Below are 21,544 nucleotides of genomic sequence, written 5' to 3'. Positions count from 1 at the left end.
CAAGGATTATCAAAAGCCGCACTATAAATTCTCAGACAACCCAAAGATTTCTAGATGCCCTTCCAGACTCCCTCCACCTATTTAAGGAAGTCGGAGTACAACAATCCGTTAACCACCTTTCCGAGGATCTAAACTTAACCTTGCATAATACCCTAGATGCAGTCGCACCTCTAAAACAAAAGAAAAACATTTGTCACAAGAAATTAGGTCCCTGGTATACAGAAAATACCTGAGCCCTGAAGCAAGTGTCCAGAAAATTGGAACGGAAATGGCGCTCAACCAAATTGGAAGCCTTCCGACTAGTTTGGAAAGTAGCGTACAATTTCGAAGGGCCGTCACTGCTGCTCGATCAGCATACTGTCGCAAAGCTAACAACAAATCAGCATTCTCCAACTGAGGATGGCTTTCACTTCAGCAGTGATGAATTCATGAACTTCTTTGACAAAAAAGATAATGATCATTAGAAAGAAAATTATGGACACTCAAGTTTTTCTACCTTGTATCTATTAACACATTCACAGAAATAGTAATGGCCTCTAAACCTTCCAGCTGCCTACTGGACCCTATTCCAACTAAACTACTGAAAGAGCTATTTCCTGTGCTTGGCCGTACAATGTTGAACATAATAAATGTCTCCATATCTTCCGGATGTGTACCAAACTCACTAAAAGTGGCAGTAATAAAGCTTCTCCTGAAAAAGCAAAACCTTGACCCAGAAATTAAAAAAACTATCGGCCTATATTGAATCTCCCATTCCTCTCAACATTTTTAGAAAAAGTTGTTGTGCAGCAACTCACTGCCTTCCTGAAGACAAACATTTTTAACGAAACGCTCCAGTCTGGATTTAGACCCCATCCTAGTACTGAGACCGCACTCGTGAAGGTGGTAAATTACGTTTTAATGGCGTCAGACCAAGGCTCTGCATCTGTCCTCGTGCTCTTAGACCTTAGTGCCACTTTTGACACCATCAATGCTGCTTTTGACACCATATGTGGATGGTTTGTCCTCTGACAAATCAATGGTACGTTTTGGTGTTCCTCAAGGTTCCGTTTTAGGACCACTATTGTTTTCACTCTATATTTGAACTCTTGGTGATGTCATTCGGAAACACAATGTAAACTGATGAAACATGGTGATGCCCCAAAATTGCCTACCCTGGAAGCCTATGTTTCAGACATATGGATGTGGATGGTGGCTCATCTTTTACTTTTAAACTCGGACAAAATTGAGATGATAGTTCTAGGTCGCAAGGAAGAAAGAGATCTGCTGTTTGATCTGACAATTAATCTTGAAAGTTGTACAGTCGTCATAAATAACACATAGAAGGACCTTGGCGTTACACTGGACCCTGATCTCTCTTTAGACGAACATACAGTATCAAGACTATTTCTAGGGCAGCTTTTTTCCATCTTCGTAACAATGCAAAAATCAGAAACATTTTGTCCAAAAATGATGCAGAAAATCTAATCCATGCTTTTTTCACTTCTAGATGAGTCTTCTGCAATGCTCTACTCTCCGGCTACCTGAATAAAGCACTAAATACACTTCAGTTAGTGCTAAATACGGCTGCTGGAATCTTGACTAGAACCCCCAAAAATCTATCATATTACTCCAATGCTAGCCTCTGGCTTCCAGTTAAGGCTAGGGCTGATTTCAATGTTTTATTGCTAACCTACATGGACTTGCTCCAACCTAGCTCTCTGATTTGGTCCTGCTGTACATTCTGTACCTACACATATGCTATGGTCACAATATGCAGGCCTCCTTATTGTCCCTAGAATTTCTAAGCAAACAGCTGGAGGCAGGGCTTTCTGCTATAAATCTATATTTTTATGGAATGGTCTGTCTATCCATCTGAGAGATGCAGACTCGGTCTTGACTTTTAAGTATTTTCTGAAAACTCATCTCTTCAGTAGGTCCTATGATTGACTGTAGTCTGGCCCAGGGGTGTGAAGGTGAACGGCAAGGCACTGGAGTGACGAACCACCCTTGCTGTTTCTGCCTAGACGGCTCCCCTCTCTCCACTGGGATTCTCTTCCTCTGACCCTATTACGGGTGCTGAGTCACTGGCTTACTAGTGCTCTCCCATGCCGTCCCTAGGAGGTGTGCGTCACATCGTGCCAGGCTTTTTTTGCTATACTCGACTTGAGTAGGTTGAGTCACTGACGTGATCTTCCTGTACGGTTTTGCGCCCCCTCAGGCTAGTGTGGTGGAGGAGATCTTCGTGGGCTGTACTCAGCCTTGTTGGTGGTCTGTAGAAATCCCTCTAGTGGTGTGGGGGTTGTGCTTTGGCAAAGTGGGTGGGGTTATATCCTGTCTGGTTGGTCCTGTCCGGGGGTATTGTTGGACAGGGCCACAGTGACTCTCTCTCTCTCTCTCTCTCTCTCTCTCTCTCTCTCTCTCTCTCTCTCTCTCTCTCTCTCTCTCTCTCTCTCTCTCTCTCTCTCTCTCTCTCTCTCTCTCTCTCTCACTCTCACTCTCACTCTCACTCTCACTCTCACTCTCACTCTCTCACTCACTCACACTCTCTCTCCCCCCCCTCCCGGAGGACCTGAGCCCTAGGACCATGCCTCAGGAGTACATGGCCTGATGACTCCTGGCTGTCCCTGTTCCCAGTCCACCTGGTCGTGCTGCTGCTCCACTTTTAACTGTTCTGCCTGCGGCTATGGAACCCTGACCTGTTCACCGGACATGCTACCTTGCCCCGGTCCTGCTGTTTTCGACTCTCTCTCTCTCTCTCTCTCTCTCTCTCTCTCTCTCTCTCTCTCTACCGCACCTGCTGTCTCGACCTCTGAATGCTTGGCTATGAAAAGCCAACTGACATTTACTCCTGAGGTGCTGACCTGTTGCACCCTCTACAACTACTGTGATTATTGTTTGACCCTGCTGGTCATCTATGAACGTTTGAACATCTTGAAGAACGATCTGACCTTAATGGCCATTTACTCTTATAATCTCCACCCAGCACAGCCAGAAGAGGACTGGCCACCCCTCAGAGCCTGGTTCCTCTCTAGGTTTCTTCCTAGGTTCCTGCATTTCTAGGGAGGTTTTCCTAGCCACTATGGTTCTACATCTGCATTGCTTGCTGTTTGGGGTTTTAGGCTGTGTTTCTGTATAAGCACTTTGTGACATCTGCTGATGTAAAAAGGGCTTTATAAATACATTTGATTGATTGATGGATATTTAGTGCACTACTTGTGACCAGGGCCTATAGCGCTCTGATCAAAAGTAGTGCACTAGACTAAGGAATATGGTGCCATTTGGAATGTACAGACTCTGATGCCTGTCCTATTGTGTACTACTTTGTGTTGAGTCAATGACCACTCAGAGAGGGCTCTAAGCATCCTGGGTAATGATGGGGAGGGACAGTGATGAAAGGGTAAAGGCATTTAATTGGACCATTTTTAGGACCAATCTGAGTGGGAGTCTGACGGAGAAGCATGTTAAATCACAGCCGTGTGTGCACAGACATGCATCTGTATGTGCGTGTGTGTGTGTGTGTGTGATGCCTGAGCACAGGAGAGTGCACCCGTCTGCTGAGAATGTACCTTCATCATTAGGTATTTCATCCATCTATCATTTGGAAAAAGGGATATGTCCTCTTCTTTGATCCTTTCTATCTGAGTACGTATTCTCTGCTGGAAACAGCCTGATGTCTGAGCAAAAGGTAATGAATCCCACTGATGTAATTGAATAATCATAATTTTATGAAGAAATAGCTACCTATTAATAGTTGATATATGAGCACAGAATTAAAGGGGGAATCTGAGATTCAAACAACACAAAGCAATCACCCTAGTCAAATCCCCAAATGGATGTACTAATCCCAGATTTCCCCTTCAATAGATAGAGGCTCAGAGTTGGTGTATAAGGCCATGTGCTTTTTCTCTTTCTTCTCTAGTAAGTTTATTCTCTAGTAGGTTCTTTCTTCCCTAGTTGGTTTGAATTTTGACAAATACTAAAAGTGAAAAGGGACTAGATTTAACTTGTACATCGTTCTTGCTCTTTGCTGGTCTGTAATTGGCACTTTATTCTCCCCCATGAAGAATTCGGAGGGAGGACTATGGCTCTGCTTTGTCTCCGTCTGTTTGTACGTTAGTAATTCAAAACTTTGAACAAGCATATTTCCTGTCCCATTTGAGCTTGAATTGTTGTCACTAATTGGCCAAAGGGGAGGCACTGCATCATTCGTAGGGGATGACATCTTTACTGTTGCCTTATTATTAATTAAAGAGATTGAATGGGATCTTAAGCACTTACAAAAAAAAATAGTGTTTTTTGCGGGATGTAACATATCATACGAAATGGTTGACGTTGTACACAATCGTGCACAATTTCCGGGAACCCGTTTTGGCTCGTGAGCACTACTTTCAAAACTACTGGCTAAAATTATACAAAACTCTGCTGCATCATTTTAACGATTTGATTTGAACTGGCAATGTATCTAATTAAACTTCTTTAATATGGATAAAAGCACATGAGTAAAGCAGGCACATATTAGCAGGAACCCACTGGTCATTTTCATACACTTGACCTTAGACCTGAATGAGGGAAATTATTTCCTGTTGACTGTATCAATATAGAAATACAGCTCCATGTAGAATGAATATGTTTATCAAAGTCAATAGATTGCAAGAGGGTAATTAGAGTTCAGATACAGTATATCCTATTCCCAGACCGTTGGTTGTGTAGATCCAGCTATATTCCTCAACACCAAACAAATGGAAACGATAAGCGCCAAATAAACCCAGGAAATTAGATAGTGCTTATCTTTCCCATTCATTGGTGATTGAGGTTTATAGCAGGATCTACACAACTGATGGGTTTGTTGACATATCTCAACACTAGTCTACTAGTCTCCTTTTGAGGTCTGGAAACATTAAACTTTAATCTAAAAGTGAAATGTCCCTTTTAATGCTTAATCTACAGTTAAAGTATACTGGTGGAAGCTACACAATATTAGCCTTATTGTATTATTGTATAGTATTTCTCAGATCAGCATCACACACAGTCATCATAATCTTCTTCACAGGAGTCTTCTGGGGAGTCAGACCCTGCAGCTACAGCCATAGTGGTCATCTCCATGTTAGACGGGCCAGCCTGTGGGGATTCTACATTGGAACACTGGACTGTACTGCCCTCTGGTGGTGGGATGCACACAGGATAGCTTTTTCCTGCAGGTCACAGGGATGACATTCAGTAACATGAGGGGCCCAAATGGACCACTAGACCCTACACACTATACACTTGTGGAGATCTGAGAGGATTTGACAGGTGTAATCAATATGGTAACAACTCCACTTTGCCCTCGGATAGGCTAGGTGGAAGTTTAATCATTTTGCTTATAGCGATAAAATTATCCCAAAAGGTTTAGGAATCCATTTGGGATTAGACCAAAGTCTCCCAACAATGATTTCATAACAATACATAAAAGGAAATGTAAAACATGGATATTGTCCTCTGTTTGTTTAGATTATTTTAGCTGGAGTAGGAAGAGTGGTATCATACCTTTAGCTTTCATAACCCAACGCCCACACAACCCCATGACAACCAAAGTAAGAGACACGAATAAGACGGTGCGCATCATGTTCCCGATGACACTGAGCTTGTCTTTAGAAAAGGAAACAAATAAAAAAAAACGTTTTAAGAAATTTGTTGGATGTCCATATTGTTATGCATTTCTAAAATAATAACAATATAAAGAGCAAAGTAAATGTGATGATAATAGGTTATAACATCTCCCCAGCAGTTTTAGTGAGTGAGTGAGATTGAAAAAGTACATTATCTTTTAATGAATAACAATAGGTAAAATTGATTTGGTCATACAGAAAGTATAGTGAGTGAGAAGGTCATACTGTACCTTCCCTTGGCTTAATCTCATTGTCTTCACCACGCTCTACCACAAGTTTTCTCTCGTCTGCTAAACAGTACATATTCATCACCCACTGGGCAAAAACTGAAAATACATTGGATTTGAAAAAAGTAATCAAAGTAAAATGTTTTTTTGAGGGTGAAATTTCAACCACAGGATTATATCATCATTGTAACCAATTTCCAACATAGGCAAACCATGTATACAATCAGTTGAATTTGTACCTTTGAAAAAATTTCAGACATTATATCCACTATCTAAAAAAGATAACAATGGGCTGGGCAGCACCTCCTATCCATTTGGTCTCCCATCCAGGGTTTTAAACCAAGCCCAGCTTTGATATTTGTCACTGACTACTACCAATGTGCTATCGTGAGAATGATTGTTGAGAGATCTCTTAATTACTAAATAGATTCACTGTTGCTATCAAAGTAAATCCAAAGCGTAGATTTAACAGAGCAAATTAAATGTAACCATACTTTATAAGTCATATATCATCAATGATACTATTTAGGCCTATATAGTATTTGAAAGGTAATCAACAGCTATTGTTTCAAGTCAACCGGTGGTCCTCTGTAGCTCAATTGGTAGAGCATGGCACTTGTAACGCCAGGGTAGTGGGTTCGATCCCCGGGACCACCCATACGTAAAAATGTATGCACACATGACTGTAAGTCGCTTTGGATAAAAGCGTCTGCTAAATGGCATATTATTATTATTATTATTAACCCAGGGTTAAACTAAAAACAAACAATAAATATAGGCCTAGGGTTTCAAGCTTTGGTTGATTTCACATTTGACCTTCAAGTTGATAAATAGTATGTTGGATCTCCATCTCAATCAAAAGTCTAAGTAAAAAATATGACTAAATCAATTTAACCCTCCCATTGTCCTAGGGTCAAAATGACCCGCCACTGTGTTGAACCAACTTTATTTAATTTTTATATTTTTGGGATCATTTGTGAGAAGGAGGCAGTGAGACTTTAAAGAAAGATAAATAAAAAACAAAGGAGGACCAATGCACTCTTCATATAATTAATTAAAATATATTTATTTGTATGGTTCAATGGGAACAAAGTACTACTATAAAATAGATGGCTCTCCTGTTCTTATCTCTTTGCCCAGTCATATTCAAGGTTAGAACTACTTTTCTAGGGGTTCTGATGCTTCAAGCCTTACTTTACATGTTGATAGCATATCTATTTCACTTTTTAATGTGTATAGTATTGCTTACTAGGTGTTGTCCAATGAATTCTGTAACTACCCCCTCTTCAAATCATGGTTGATTGGGAAATGCTGTTGGAAAGAGGGCATTGTTTTTTTATGTCTTTGTACTCCCTGATGAAGGCCATGCAGGCAAAATGCTTCAAAGTTGTTAATATTTGTGTCCATTAAACATGCCATACAAATAAAGGCATTTTAATTAATTATATGAAGAGTGCCGTGGTCCTCCTTTTGTTTTGATGATCAATTTACCCCTTTTACTAAAGAGCACCTTCTGTCTACAAAAACCTACAACTGTGTACCTTAGCAGCGCTTCCCTTCCTTCTTTTTTCTACAAGCACTTTCAATAAAGTTTGATTTGATTTAGTTCTTGCTTATATAAAACAATCCAAAGGAAATTACCGAAAGCATTAGACTCCGTTTTACATTACCATCAGCTACATTTTGATAAGGGAAAATCAAATCAAATTGTATTTGTCACGTGCGCCGAAAACAACAGGTGTAGACTTTTCCGTGAAATGCTTGCTTACGAGCTCTTCCCAACAATGCAGATTGTATGTGTGGGGTACAGAGATTGGGTAGTCATTCAAAAATCATGTTAACCACTGTTATTAAACACAGAATGAGTCCATGCAACATATTATGTGATGTGTTAAATAAAGCACATTTTTACAAAAACTTATTTGGGCTTGCCATAACAAAGGGGTTGAATACTTATTGACTCAAGACATTTTAGCTTTGCATTTTGTATGAACTATAAAACATTTCTACAAACAAAATTCCACTTTCACATTATTACATTTACATTTACGTCATTTAGCAGACGCTCTTATCCAGAGCGACTTACAAATTGGTGCATTCACCTTATAGCCAGTGGGATAACCACTTATTATTTAATTTTTTGGGTGGTGGGGTGGGGTAAGGGGGGTGGTAGAAGGATTACTTTATCCTATCCCAGGTGTTCCTTAAAGAGGTGGGGTTTCAAATGTCTCCGGAAGGTGGTGAGTAACTCCGCTGTCCTGGCGTCGTGAGGGAGCTTGTTCCACCATTGGGGTGCCAGAGCAGCGAACAGTTTTGACTGGGCTGAGCGGGAACTGTGCTTTAGCAGAGGTAGGGGAGCCAGCAGGCCAGAGGTGGATGAACACAATGCCCTCGTTTGGGTGTAGGGACTGATCAGAGCCTGAAGGTACGGAGGTGCCGTTCCCCTCACAGCTCCGTAGGCAAGCACCATGGTCTTGCAGCAGATGCGAGCTTCAACTGGAAGCCAGTGTAGTGTGCGGAGGAGCGGGGTGACGTGAGAGAACTTGGGAAGGTTGAACACCAGACGGGCTGCGGCATTCTGGATGAGTTGTAGGGGTTTAATAGCACAGGCAGGGAGCCCAACCAACAGCGAGTTGCAGTAATCCAGACGGGAGATGACAAGTGCCTGGATTAGGACCTGTGCCGCTTCCTGTGTAAGGCAGAGTCGTACTCTCCGAATGTTGTAGAGCATGAACCTACAGGATCGGGTCACCGCCTTGATGTTAGCGGAGAAAGACAGGGTGTTGTCCAGGGTCACGCCAAGGCTCTTCGCACTCTGGGAGGAGGACACAACGGAGCAGCTCCGTCTTGCCAAGGTTCAGCTTGAGGTGGTGATCGGTCATCCATACTGATATGTCTGCCAGACATGCAGAGATGCGATTCGCCACCTGGTTATCAGAAGGGGGAAAAGAGAAGATTAGATGTGTGTTGTCTGCGTAGCAATGATAGGAGAGGCCATGTGAGGATATGACAGAGCCAAGTGACTTGGTGTATAGCGAGAATAGGAGAGGGCCTAGAACTGAGCCCTGGGGGACACCAGTGGTGAGAACACGTGGTGCAGAGACAGCTTCTCGCCACGCCACTTGCTAGGAGCGACCGGTCAGGTAGGACGCAATCCAAGAGTGAGCCGCGCCGGAGATGCCCAGCTCGGAGAGGGTGGAGAGGAGGATCTGATGGTTCACAGTATCAAAGGCAGCAGACAGGTCTAGAAGGACAAGAGCAGAGGAGAGAGAGTTAGCTTTAGCAGTGCGGAGAGCCTCCGTGACACAGAGAAGAGCAGTCTCAGTTGAATGACCAGTCTTGAAACCTGACTGGTTTGGATCAAGAAGGTCATTCTGAGAGAGATAGCAAGAGTGTTGGCTAAAGACGGCACACTCAATAGTTTTGGAGAGAAAAGAAAGAAGGGATACTGGTCTGTATTTGTTGACATCAGTGTTGGTTTTTTGAGAAGGGGTGCAACTCTCGCTCTCTTGAAGACGGAAGGGACATAGCCAGCGGTCAAGGATGAGTTGATCAGCGAGGTGAGGTAAGGGAGAAGGTCACCGGAGATCGTCTGGAGAAGAGAGGAGGGGATAGGGTCAAGCGGGCAGGTTGTTGGGCGGCCGGCCGTCACAAGTCGCAAGATTTTATCTGGAGAGAGAGGGGAGAAAGAAGTCAAAGCATAGGGTAGGGCAGTGTGAGCAGGACCAGCAGTGTCATTTGACTTAACAAACGAGGATCGGATGTCGTCAACCTTCTTTTCAAAATGGTTGACGAAGTTATGGGGTTATTGTGTGTAGATCACTGACAAATCTCAATTTAAACAATTTAAAATGTGGAAAAAGTCAAGAGGTTTGAATACTTTCTGAATGCGCTGTATATATACAGGGAGTACCAGTACCAGATCAATGTGCAGGGGTACGAGGTATTTGAGGTAGGTATGTACATGAAGTCAGGTTAAAGTGACTAGGCATCAGTATAGATAATAATAAGAGTAAAAAAAAGAACAGAGCAGCAAATTATGACTGTAAAAGTGTGTGTACGTGTGTGTGTATGTGTGTTTGTGTTGAGTCGGAATGTGTGTGTGTTTAATGTGTGCATATGTAGTGTTTAAGTATGTAGTATGTAGTTTATAAGATAGAAAGAAACAAATCAAATATTCTTAACAGTAAACATGAAGGCCTACATAAACAACAATATTATTTCCTAACAATTATATAAAAATGGTGCCGTTCGTGTATTCGTTACTTATAATACATAAAAAATACATATGTAAAATTTGAACAATATATACAATTGGGATACAATGAAAGACTAAAATGTTTATCTTGAATTTGGTTTCCTAATAGGAAGATGATACCAACCAAGGCATTCAACATGGTCTTTGTCTTGGTGTGGCCCATGGTTTGTTGGGTAGCGTGATCACAAATGTTATCTGAATGCATAGCATACCTACCTCCTCCCCATGCCGTAAGGCGGAAGAGATCATTTGAGCTAATATAGACTTCTGGTAGATGTGGTTTTAACTGAGACATTCATGTGTGTGGATATGTAAACTCATTGTTAATTGCTGCTTTAATTGCTAATGTTTCCATGTTTTAGGGAACACCTTACAGTAACTTCATTATGTGCGTGGCCAAAGTGGCACACCAGTTTGGCCAAATATTTGATGACAAACTAAAAACTACTACAGTTAGTTTAATTAGTATTAATACACAGTGTACAACATATGCTGAATTTACATTGAATGCAGTATCTGCTAACGGGGAACATTGCATTTAAATTTCAATCACTCTGTAACGCTGAACTTTTGCGATACGGATTGAATAGAGCCCTTAGATTTTGTTTTACTGTTGTACATTGATTTTTCTAAATTCTTTACATTATGCGTTAAATCATTTGAGTAAACTGTCACTTTCAGGCGTTTAGCTAGATCTAGGCAACAGTTCGTTAGGGACATGGACTCATCTCAACATTAGAGTAGAACACTTCAAAATGACTTAGAAATACATTTTCACAATGAGTGAGACGTAAGGTAATACTGTAACACTTGACATCAAGTTCTTAAACATATGTAGTCACTTTTTGATTAATACAATAGCAACAGTGTTGTTACGTTGGAGTATAGAAACATATTTATTATAGCATAATAATGGAGTTATAACAGAAGTGGGATAAGGAACATTCAATAGTACAATAGTTACAAAAACTCAATGCAACTAAAAAGCAATTACCAAAGTACTATGTAACAACATGCTAATAAAATGTTGCTCCATAAGTAATTACAGTGTTATTACAGAGGCACAAGAACAGTTTAATGTTACATTTGACTGAGAAAGCGAACAGCAACAAAATATGGCTATTAAGTGTCTTGGGGGCCAAATCCAACTTAGGAAATGCTCACCTCTCCTATATACGCCTTTCCTACGCACTTCTCAGTAGTTGGTATTGAGCCTTACTCAAAGGTCTGCTGATCTCAAACTTGAACATTGTAAAAATTCTGTGCAACTTACAGTGCGCGTTTACTGTAAACACTGAGGCTGTACCTGCTTTAAGTTACAGTTTTAACAATGGCCAAGTAGGCTACTGTGGCTATTTGATCATAATATAGGCCTACCACAGTGGCCTACCATCAAAAACAATGGAGAAAATGCATCCCATAACATTTTAACATGGAAATGGCGGTTCTATCATTCAGCCTACAGTAGCAGCTAATGTGTGGTATTCAATTATAGGGATTATAATGTCGCCAGAGGGGATTGCAGGCTCCTAACCAATTGTGCTATTTTCTGTGTTTTTTCGCATTGTTGTAACTTATTTTGTACATAATGTTGCTGCTACTGTTTTATAACCAAAAAGAGCTTCTGGATATCAGAACAACGATTACTCACCTCGAACTGGACAAAGATTGATAATAATGTTGCTCCAGGACAAGGCCCAAATCCCTGTCACTCACATGAAGAAAAGACAGAGATACAGGGGTGCAGATCAGGGTGCCTTGTGAGAATTCGTCGGCGAGTGGGTAACCCGCCTCTACCATCCGTTCTATTGGCCAACGTGCAATCACTAGAGAATAAACTGGATGAGCTCCGTTCGAAACTATCCTACCAACGGGACATTAAAAACTGTAATATATTTTGTTTCACTGAGTCGTGGATGAACCAAGACACGAATAATATACTATTGGCTGTGTTTTCCATGTGAACATTAAAGTTCAATCAGGAGAAATGACAGGGGTTATCCATTCGCAGTACATTTTAATGACCAAAAACATGACATTTCTACCTTTAGATTTTGTGGCATAGAGAAAGTCAAGATATCAGACAGGGGAGGTGACATAAATAATACTCTGAGCAAAATGTTTTTGGATTTTCACCCTCCAGACATTATTCCCAAAAGGTCTTAATGATGAAATACCCATGCATGTTATATTGTAAATGTGAACATGAACTAGTGCCACCATTTCAGCCTACTCTGAAATTTTTTCTTGCACTGTAGCCAATGATTTATGAAAACGTACTTGATAGGTCGATGTCCTCATTGTTGTTTTTCAGATGTGTTTAATACATTTCATGTACACACTTTTTTAGAATACCTATGAAATGCACATTGTTATATTTGGTAACACGTTTATTTTCCCTCGACTCCAACCCCGTTCGATGCATTGAACGGATGTGGGTGGAGCAATGTCTACATAAAGGTGGAAATTCAAAACACTCACAAAAGCTCTGACGAAGGCCTTGAGGCCAATACATAAAGCTTAATAAAGCTAAAATAAAAATGTTAATAAAGAGCAGTGATACTAGCAAGAGCAGTGTGCAGGTTTCTTCTTTTTTCTCTCATGTTATTCAATTGTTACCATGCACCTGCAACAAAGATAGCTTACAAAATAAAATGCATTATTATTCCCATACCATTATTACAGAGAATCAGACAAATTTGCTACCATCTGCCTATTGGCTACTTAGCTTATTCAAGCCTGTCTCAAAATACAACACTGCCCCTTTAAGACAAAAAAAAGCTCTTTACCTGACTCGCTTTTCAAAGATTTCTAGAAATGTGCAAATGTTGTGCTCTTGTAGGAAGCAATTGCTGACTACAAATAATCTATAACTGGGCTAATAACTCACCAGATAGCAAAGGATATTAATAAAATGTGCATATGTGGCTACATGCAGCTCTCGCTTTGATCTCAAAACAAGCACATCTAGTCACGACCACTCATGCTGTAAACACAATCCAGTTCAAAGTAAATGGCACAGATCCATATATGGCAATGGTCTATTTGCATATAGGCCTACTGCAGCTCAGATTTTTTATGCCGCACTGGTCTGTGTAGAGTATGGGCTCAGTTGTGCTTGTCAATGCAATAATATCCCACTCCGATGCGTTCTGCCTACAACAAAATCTCTTGCATAGTTCGTTTTTTTTGGTATGTTGAATTAAAAGTGACTAATATTGCGTTGATTCGATCCCAATTACCACAGTAAAGGGAAACGTTGATAGTGTTAACAGGGAAAGCTCTAGAAAAGTGGTCACCGACCTTTTCTGAGTCAAAATCACTTTCTGAGTCTAAATGCAAGCAGATCTACCACTCAGATTTTTTCTTTTACATGACTTAAAAAACATAAGCCTATGCAACATTAACCAATTATAAATAGTACTGTATCAATGAGGTTTCTGCAGTAAGCTATAGGCCCAATACATTACCACCGCATATTGGCTTTGCTTATATTGCCCTGCTAATGCATTGTTGTTCGAGTAATTGTTTAAAATTATAGGTAGGCTATATGATCACACCGGTAATAGATCCGTTGTTGCATTACTTGTGAGAAACAGCTGAGTGAGCATACATTTAAATAAATTGCTTTTTATTTTTATTTTACTGGGCTGATGGTGTCTGCATCTGATGGTCAGTCTCAGCGGCGGAGAGTAGCAGACTGAGTGTCCACCTCTCAACCTCCCTCCGCTCTACATTTCCTCAACTGACACTGACCAAAAAGGGACACTGTCTTCCAGCTAATGGCGAAATTCGAGGATTTGGCTGCGCAACACGCCTTGAGCTTGAATGCTCCAAACTCTTTGCTGCCAGGGGTGTCAGCATTGCAGTGCAGTGGGCTGACTGCAAAATAGCACCCTATGGGAAAACAAAAAAGACCCAACTTGCGTCCTTAAGAAAAAAATCTATGAGTACAAAAACAGCACACCAGGAGGACACTAGGGTTTCAGATCAAATCAAATGATATTTTATTGGTCACATGCACATATTTAGCAGATGTTACTGCGGGTGTAGTGAAATGCTTGTGTTCCTAGCTCCAACAATGCAGTAATATCTAACAATTCACAACAATACATACAAATCTAAAAATAAAATAATGGAATTAAGAAATATATAAATATTCGGACGAGCAATGTCGGAGTCCGGAGTATATATATATATATATATATATATATATATATATATATATATATATATACACTACCAGTCAAAATGTTTGGACACACTTACTCATTCAAGGGTTTTTCTTTATTTTTACTATTTTCTACATTGTAGAATAATAGTGAAGACATCAACACTATGAAATAACACATATGTAATCATGTAGTAACAAAAAAAGTGTTAAAAAAAATCTAAACATATGTTATATTTTAGATTCTTCAAACTAGCCACCCTTTGCCTTGATGACAGCATTCTCTCAACCAGCTTCATGAGGAATGCTTTTCCAACAGTCTTGAAGGAGTTCCCACATATGCTGAGCACTTGTTGGCTGCTTTTCCTTCACTCTGCGGTCCAACTCATCCCAAACCATCTCAATTGGGTTGAGGTCGGGTGATTGTGGAGGTCAGGTCATCTGATACAACACTCCATCACTATCCTTCTTGGTCAAATAGCTCTTACACAGCTTGGAGGTGTGTTTTAGGTCATTGTCCTGTTGAAAAGCAAATGATAGTCCCACTAAGCGCAAACCAGATGGGATGGCGTATTGCTGCAGAATTATGTGGTAGCCATGCTGGTTAAGTGTGCCTTGAATTGTAAATAATTCACTGACAGTGTCACCAGCAAAGCACCCCCACACCATCACACCTTCTTCTCCATGCTTCACGATGGGAACCACACATGCAGAGATAATCCGTTCACCTACTGACCTTCATGTCTTAAAGTAGTGATGGACTGTCGTTTCTCTTTGCTTATTTGAGCTGTTCTTGCCATAATATGGACTTGGTACTTTACCAAATAGGGCTATCTTCTGTATACCACCCCTACCTTGTCACAACACAACTGATTGACTCAAATGCATTACGATGGAAAGAAATTCCACAAATTAACTTTTAACAAGGCACACCTGTTAATTGAAATGCATTCCTACCTCATGAAATGCATTCCTACCTCATGAAGCTGGTTGAGAGAATGCCAAGAGTGTGAAAAGCTGTCATCAAGGCAAAGGGTGGCTACTTTGAAGAATCTCAAATATAAAATATATTTTGATTTGTTTAACACTTTTTTGGTTACTACATGATTCCATATGTGTTATTTCATTTTGATGTCTACACCGTTATTCTACAATGTAGAACATATATAAAAATAAAAAAGCTGGAATGATTAGGTGTGTCCAAACTTTTGACTGGTAGTTTATGTGTGTGTATGTATGTGTGATGTGATGCATAGACATTATGGACAGTATGTGGATATAATATTTATTATATCAAATCAAATTTTCTTGGTCACATACACATGTTTTAGCAGATGTTATTGAGGGTGTAGCGAAATGCTTCTGTTTCTAGCTCCAACAGTGCAGTAATATCTAACAAGTAATAGTAACAGTTTCAGTTTCACAACAATTAAGGTCCAAAACAAGTAACAGTTTCACAACAATACACACAATACACACAAATCTAAAGTAAAGGAATGGAATTAAGAATATACATTTTTGGACGAGCAATGTCGGAGCGGCATAGACTAAGATACAGTATAATAGAATAGAATACAGTATATACATATGAGTTAAGTAATTCAAAATATGTAAACATTATTAAAGTAACTAGTGTTCCATTATTAACGTGGCCAGTGATTTCAAGTCTATGTTTATAGGGCAGCAGCCTCTAAGGTGCTAGTGATTGCTATTTAACAATCTGATGGCCTTGAGATAGAAACAGTTTTTCAGTCTCTCGGTCCCAGCTTTGATGCACCTGTACTGACCTCACCTTCTGGATGATAGCGTGGTGAGCAGGCAGTGGCTCGGGTGGTTGTTGTCCTTAATGATCTTTTTGGCCTTCCTGTGACATCGGGTGCTGTAGGTGTCGTGGAAGACATGTAGTTTGCCACCGGTGATGCGTTGGGCAGACCGCACCACCCTCTGGAGAGCCCTGTGGTTGCGGGCGGTGCAGTTGCCGTGCCAGGCGGTGATACAGACCGACAGGATGCTCTCAATTGTGCATCTGTTAAAGTTTGTGAGGGTTTTAAGTGCCAAGCCAAATTTCTTCAGCCTCCTGAGGTTGAAGAGGTGCTGTTGTGCCTTCTTCACTACTCTGTCTGTGTGGGTGGACCATTTCAATTTGTCAGTGATGTGTACGCCGAGGAATTTGAAGTTTTTCTCCACTGTGGTCCCGTCGATGTGGGTAGGGGGGTGCTCCCTTTGCTGTTTCCTGAAGTCCACGATCAGCTCCTTTGTTTTGTTGACGTTGAGTAAGAGGTTATTTTCCTGGCACCACACTCCCAGAGTACTCACCTCATCCATGTAGGCTGTCTTGTCATTGTTGGTAATCAGGCCTACTACTGTTGTGTCGTCTGCAAACTTGATGATTGAGTTGGAGGCGTGCGTGGCCACACAGTCATGGGTGAACAGGGAGTACAGGAAGGGGCTAAGCACGCACCCTTGTGGGGCCCCTGTGTTGAGGATCAGCGAAGTGGAGGTGTTGTTTCCTACCTTCACCACCTGGGGGCGGCCCGTCAGGAAGTCCAGGACCCAGTTGCACAGGGCGGGGTTTAATCCCAAGGTCCTTAGCTTAGTTCTGAGCTTTGTGGGCATTATGTTGTTGAACGCTAAGCTGTAGTCAATGAGCAGCATTCTTACATAGGTGTTATTTTTGTTCAGGTGAGAAAGGGCAGTGTGGAGTGAGATTGCGTCATCTGTGGATCTCTTGAGGCGGTATGCGAATTGGAGTGGGTCTAGGGTTTACGGGATGATGGTGTTGATGTAAGCCATGACCAGCCTTTCAAAACACTTCATAGCTACAGACGTAAGTGCTACGGGGCGGTAGTAATTTAGGCAGGTTACGTTGGCGTTCTTGGGCTCAGGGACTATGGTGGTCTGGTTGAAACATGTAGGTACTACAGACTCGGTCAGGGAGAGTTTTGAAAATGTCAGTAAAGACACTTGCCAGTTGGTCCGTGCATGCGCTGAGTACAGTCCTGGTAATCCGTCTGGCCCCCACGGCCTTGTGAATGTTGACCTGTTTAAAAGTCTTACTCACATCGGCTATGGAGAGCATGATCACACAGTGGTCCGGAACAGCTGGTGCTGTCATGCATGCTTCAGTGTTGCTTGCCTCAAAGCGAGCATAGAAGGCATTTAGCTCGTCTGGTAGGCACTCGTCAGTGGGCAGCTCAACCTTTCCCACAGTAACTTTACAAAATTCAAACTCACAAAGCCTTTCATTCATTATTAGTTTTGTTATGCATGAATACGATGGCTCACTTCTCGTTGTTGGCATTTCCTGCCTAAATTCACCCAATTTGCCAATCAAGTCATCATTAAAATAATTGACAAGATTAAATGGTTTTGTGATTAATAAGCCATCTTTCTGCCCATAGTTTTATTTAAAGAACTCCAAAGTATTTTTTCCATCATCCTTTATATCATTGATCTTGGCTTAATAATAGTTTATTTTTCTTTTTGTTGTTAAGTCACATAATTTCTCAATTTGTAGCAAGTCAGCCAGTCAGACTTATTAGTGACTCTTTTGCCCCATCTCCTTCAATCATACAGTTTTCCAATTCCTCATCAATCCATGGAGCCTTAACAGTTCTAACAGTCAGTTTCTTAACAGGTGCAGCAACACAAAATCTCTTCAGGTGATCCCCTGGTGAAGCCTTCCACACACTGTTCCGTTTCAGTCTCATCTCTGGGTAACAGTCATAATCTTGTGCTGGAGACAAATATGAGAATGAAATGAAATGAAATTAGTCTGATGACAGTCGTCTTTATGCTAGAACATGCACTGTGTCACTGGCTCCCCAGCTCATATAAAACAATCCAAAGGCAATGACAGAAAGCATTGGACTCAGTTTTACATTACCATCAGCTATATAATATAGACTTCTTGTGGTTTTAACTGAGACATTAATGTGTGTGGACATTTAAACTCATTGGTAATTGCTCCTGTAATCACTATTGTTTCCATGTTTTGATTAGGCAACACTTAACAATGACTTTAATGATATGTATTTATTTGTAATTTCTTCATTTTAGTGTCCTATTTGGCATCAAATATTTTAAATGTCCCTGTTCTCATGATTTGCTACTGGAGGACCCCAGCAAGCTCCACGGTGTACTTAGAGAGACTGTAATGGTGGAGTTACACATTTAGTTTTTTTGTGGAAGTTATTTTGTATTTTCTATATATTTTTTATTTTATCAGATCTGTTTTTCTCACAGTGTGCTGATCTGTATGGTATAAATGAAACCCCAAGTTTATTGGTAAAATGTAGTACCCTTAGAAGATATTTTTGTCAATTGGTACGCAGGGAGAGGTTTTGGTACAGGTACGCAAATGAGCACTTTGTGTATTTAGTGTGGGTTGCTGGCTAATTTAGATCTTCCTTTCCTTCGTTAAAATGAAATGTACAATAAAAGTACCCTGGGAGGGATAAATAAAGTTGCATGGAATTGAATGGCCCCAACCAAACTGACCCGAGATTATGATGAACATCACAAGACTAGCAGACCCCTTCACTCCCCCTCATCCTTCCAACTACACAGACTTATACTAGCACTCTTCACTGCGCTTCCAGTCTCCATTTGTTTATGCAAATGCAATGTGTGGTTTCCTGTCCTTTGTACTGTATGTGTATTTCGTCTCACAGAAATAGACTTGAGAGGTTTAGAGAGCCCACCATGACAAGAAAAGAACGGAAAAGAAGAGAAGGGGGAAAAAAGAAACAGGCACGCATGAGAACAAGAGCAAATAAAAAAGTAAGCACGACAAGTGATCAAGATTGTTATTACCATTTAAAACATTTTTTTTTCACTGATACTCAAACCCAACCATCTTTCCTACATACATATTGATGATTGAAATTGGAAATAACACAATGTCAATAATAACATATTTTGTTCTTACATTTGGAGTAAACTATTATCCATAGAATACAAACTCTGTACTCTTTTGAGCCACATAACACCTTATTGTATGCTAAATAATGCCGCAATATGTTTGGGTTTGATATAAATCTGTATTGTAGATGGTCTCTCCATGATGATTGACAGGTCATGTTCTGCCTTGATGAACCTGTAACACACAGAATGTATATTCAATAAACATGAGATTTCATCCCAAAATGTCCCTTATGACATAGGTACATCACTCTAAGGAATCATAACATGCAGCAATCACCCCATAATTGGTAACACAATATGTTATGATTGGCTGCAAAGTATACAGTAAATGTAAATATTTTGTTATTAATCTTACCTTAAGTAACTCCAGTATTTGGAGAAGGGACCACCATATCATTCCAGTGTTTTATGTCCAGTTAAGGTCCACCATTGTTGGCTTTTCTTTGATCAACTATGGGAACTCCTGTTAGGGTTAGAGATCAAATTATTGATTCATTGGTTGGTTTGTTGATTGATTCATTGATTGACTGATATTCATGCTACATGGTTGTTTCACCTTAATGTAATGTAGTTGTTGGACAGATGCTAGGAGATGAGAAGCAGGTACAGGGAGTGAAAATGTAATATAAACAGACATGAAACAAAACACGGACAGCGTCTGGACAGGGGAAACATAACGACATTAGTGCAGACACTGGGAACAAACAGATATAGGCGAGGTAACCAAGCAGTGATGAAGTTCAGGTGAGTCCAATGAAGCGCTGAAGCGCGTAACGATGGTGACAGGTGTGCGTAATGATGGGCAGTCTGATGCCCTCGAGCGACAGAGAGGGGGAGGGGGAGCGGGAGCAGGCATGAAAGTAGTTGTTGTATGTCACTGTGGGTAAAAGGAACTGCTCAAATCTTAAACAGAGAAATGTAATGGACAAATACCTTTGACTGTGATATTAACAATGTGTCCCATGGCTTCCTCCTTGCTCTTCTCACATGCTGTTTGCCACTGATATCCTACGTTTACACAGGCAGCCCAATTCTGATATTTTTGACCTATCAGTTCAGCTCTTTTGCAATTGGGCGAGACATCAGAATTGGGCAACCTGTGTAAACGCAGCCATAGAGTCCTTGGTCATTTCGTGTCATCTGTTTGATCTCTGTGACAACATCTTTGCGTCTGATGTTACTGTCCTCCATGATTGTCTCATTGACAACAGTGAGGTAGTTACCTTTCGGGATCAGTAAGTTTGAGACATTCTTCATCTGAACGATCAATGGGATCACATATTTTGGGGTAATACTCTATATGGAACAGGTGAGCTTTAATGGAAAGCCCTTCATCCCAACAATAGAGGTCTCACCTACAGTATGGCATCTGAAAAAGAGTGAGATACAATCTATAAAACTGTCCAATAGCCTCCTGATTACTACTTGGTTTTCACAGAGCAACACATGGGTTGTGTCCTTGTACATAGAGTACAGACTGTATGATAAACATTCTACAAAATGTAACGAAACTGTAGCTACCATATACTGTCAGGTACATAATTATTGGCACCCTTGATAAAGATTAGCAAAAAATACTGTATAAAATAAATCATACAAATACTGAGCTATATTGCATGGTAACAATTATTTATACTAATACACTTGATCAGATACAAATATTAAGTAATAAAATAAAAAAATAAAAAGATAGCGGTCAAAGTTATTTCCACCCGTGTTTTCAGTACACTTGCAAGGATAACAACACTGAGGCTTTTCTAAAATGTTTTATGAGATTGGAGAACACATTGGGAGGTATCTTAGACCAGTCCTCCATACAGAATCTTTCCAGATCATTGATATCCTTTGTCTGTAAAGATAATTAATATCCTTTGTAAGTGGAGCTATAAAACTCCATATGCAAATAATCAAAGACAATAGATTGCAAGAGATCAAATAGCAAGAGTAGGAAACAAGATTTTATGTTGACTCTAAATATGTTTTAGTAGTTTACAATAATTTCTAACCAAGGTCCTCTACAGTTAAACAATACATGCTGGTGGAAGTGATTTTTTCTCTTTCAGCATCACACACAGGCCTTTTTCTCATTTGGGCAAAAGTCCGTCCTCCACCCTCTTTCCTCCGTCCTCTCTCCTCCGTGACCCGGAAACCGATAATTCAACATTGGAACACTGCACTGTACGGCCCTCTGGTGGTGGGGTGCACACAGGACAGCATTTTCCTGCAGGTCACAGGGGTGACATTCAGTAACATAAGGTGTCCAAATGGACGCCTAGGCCTAGCCCCTACACCCTATAGACTTGTGGAGATCTGAGAGGATTTTGCAATCAAT

This window comes from Coregonus lavaretus, assembly GCF_964263955.1.
Source record: "Coregonus lavaretus genome assembly, chromosome: 38".
NCBI classification, from domain to species: Eukaryota; Metazoa; Chordata; class Actinopteri; order Salmoniformes; family Salmonidae; genus Coregonus; species Coregonus lavaretus.
Note: the sequence above shows the minus strand (reverse complement) of the source record.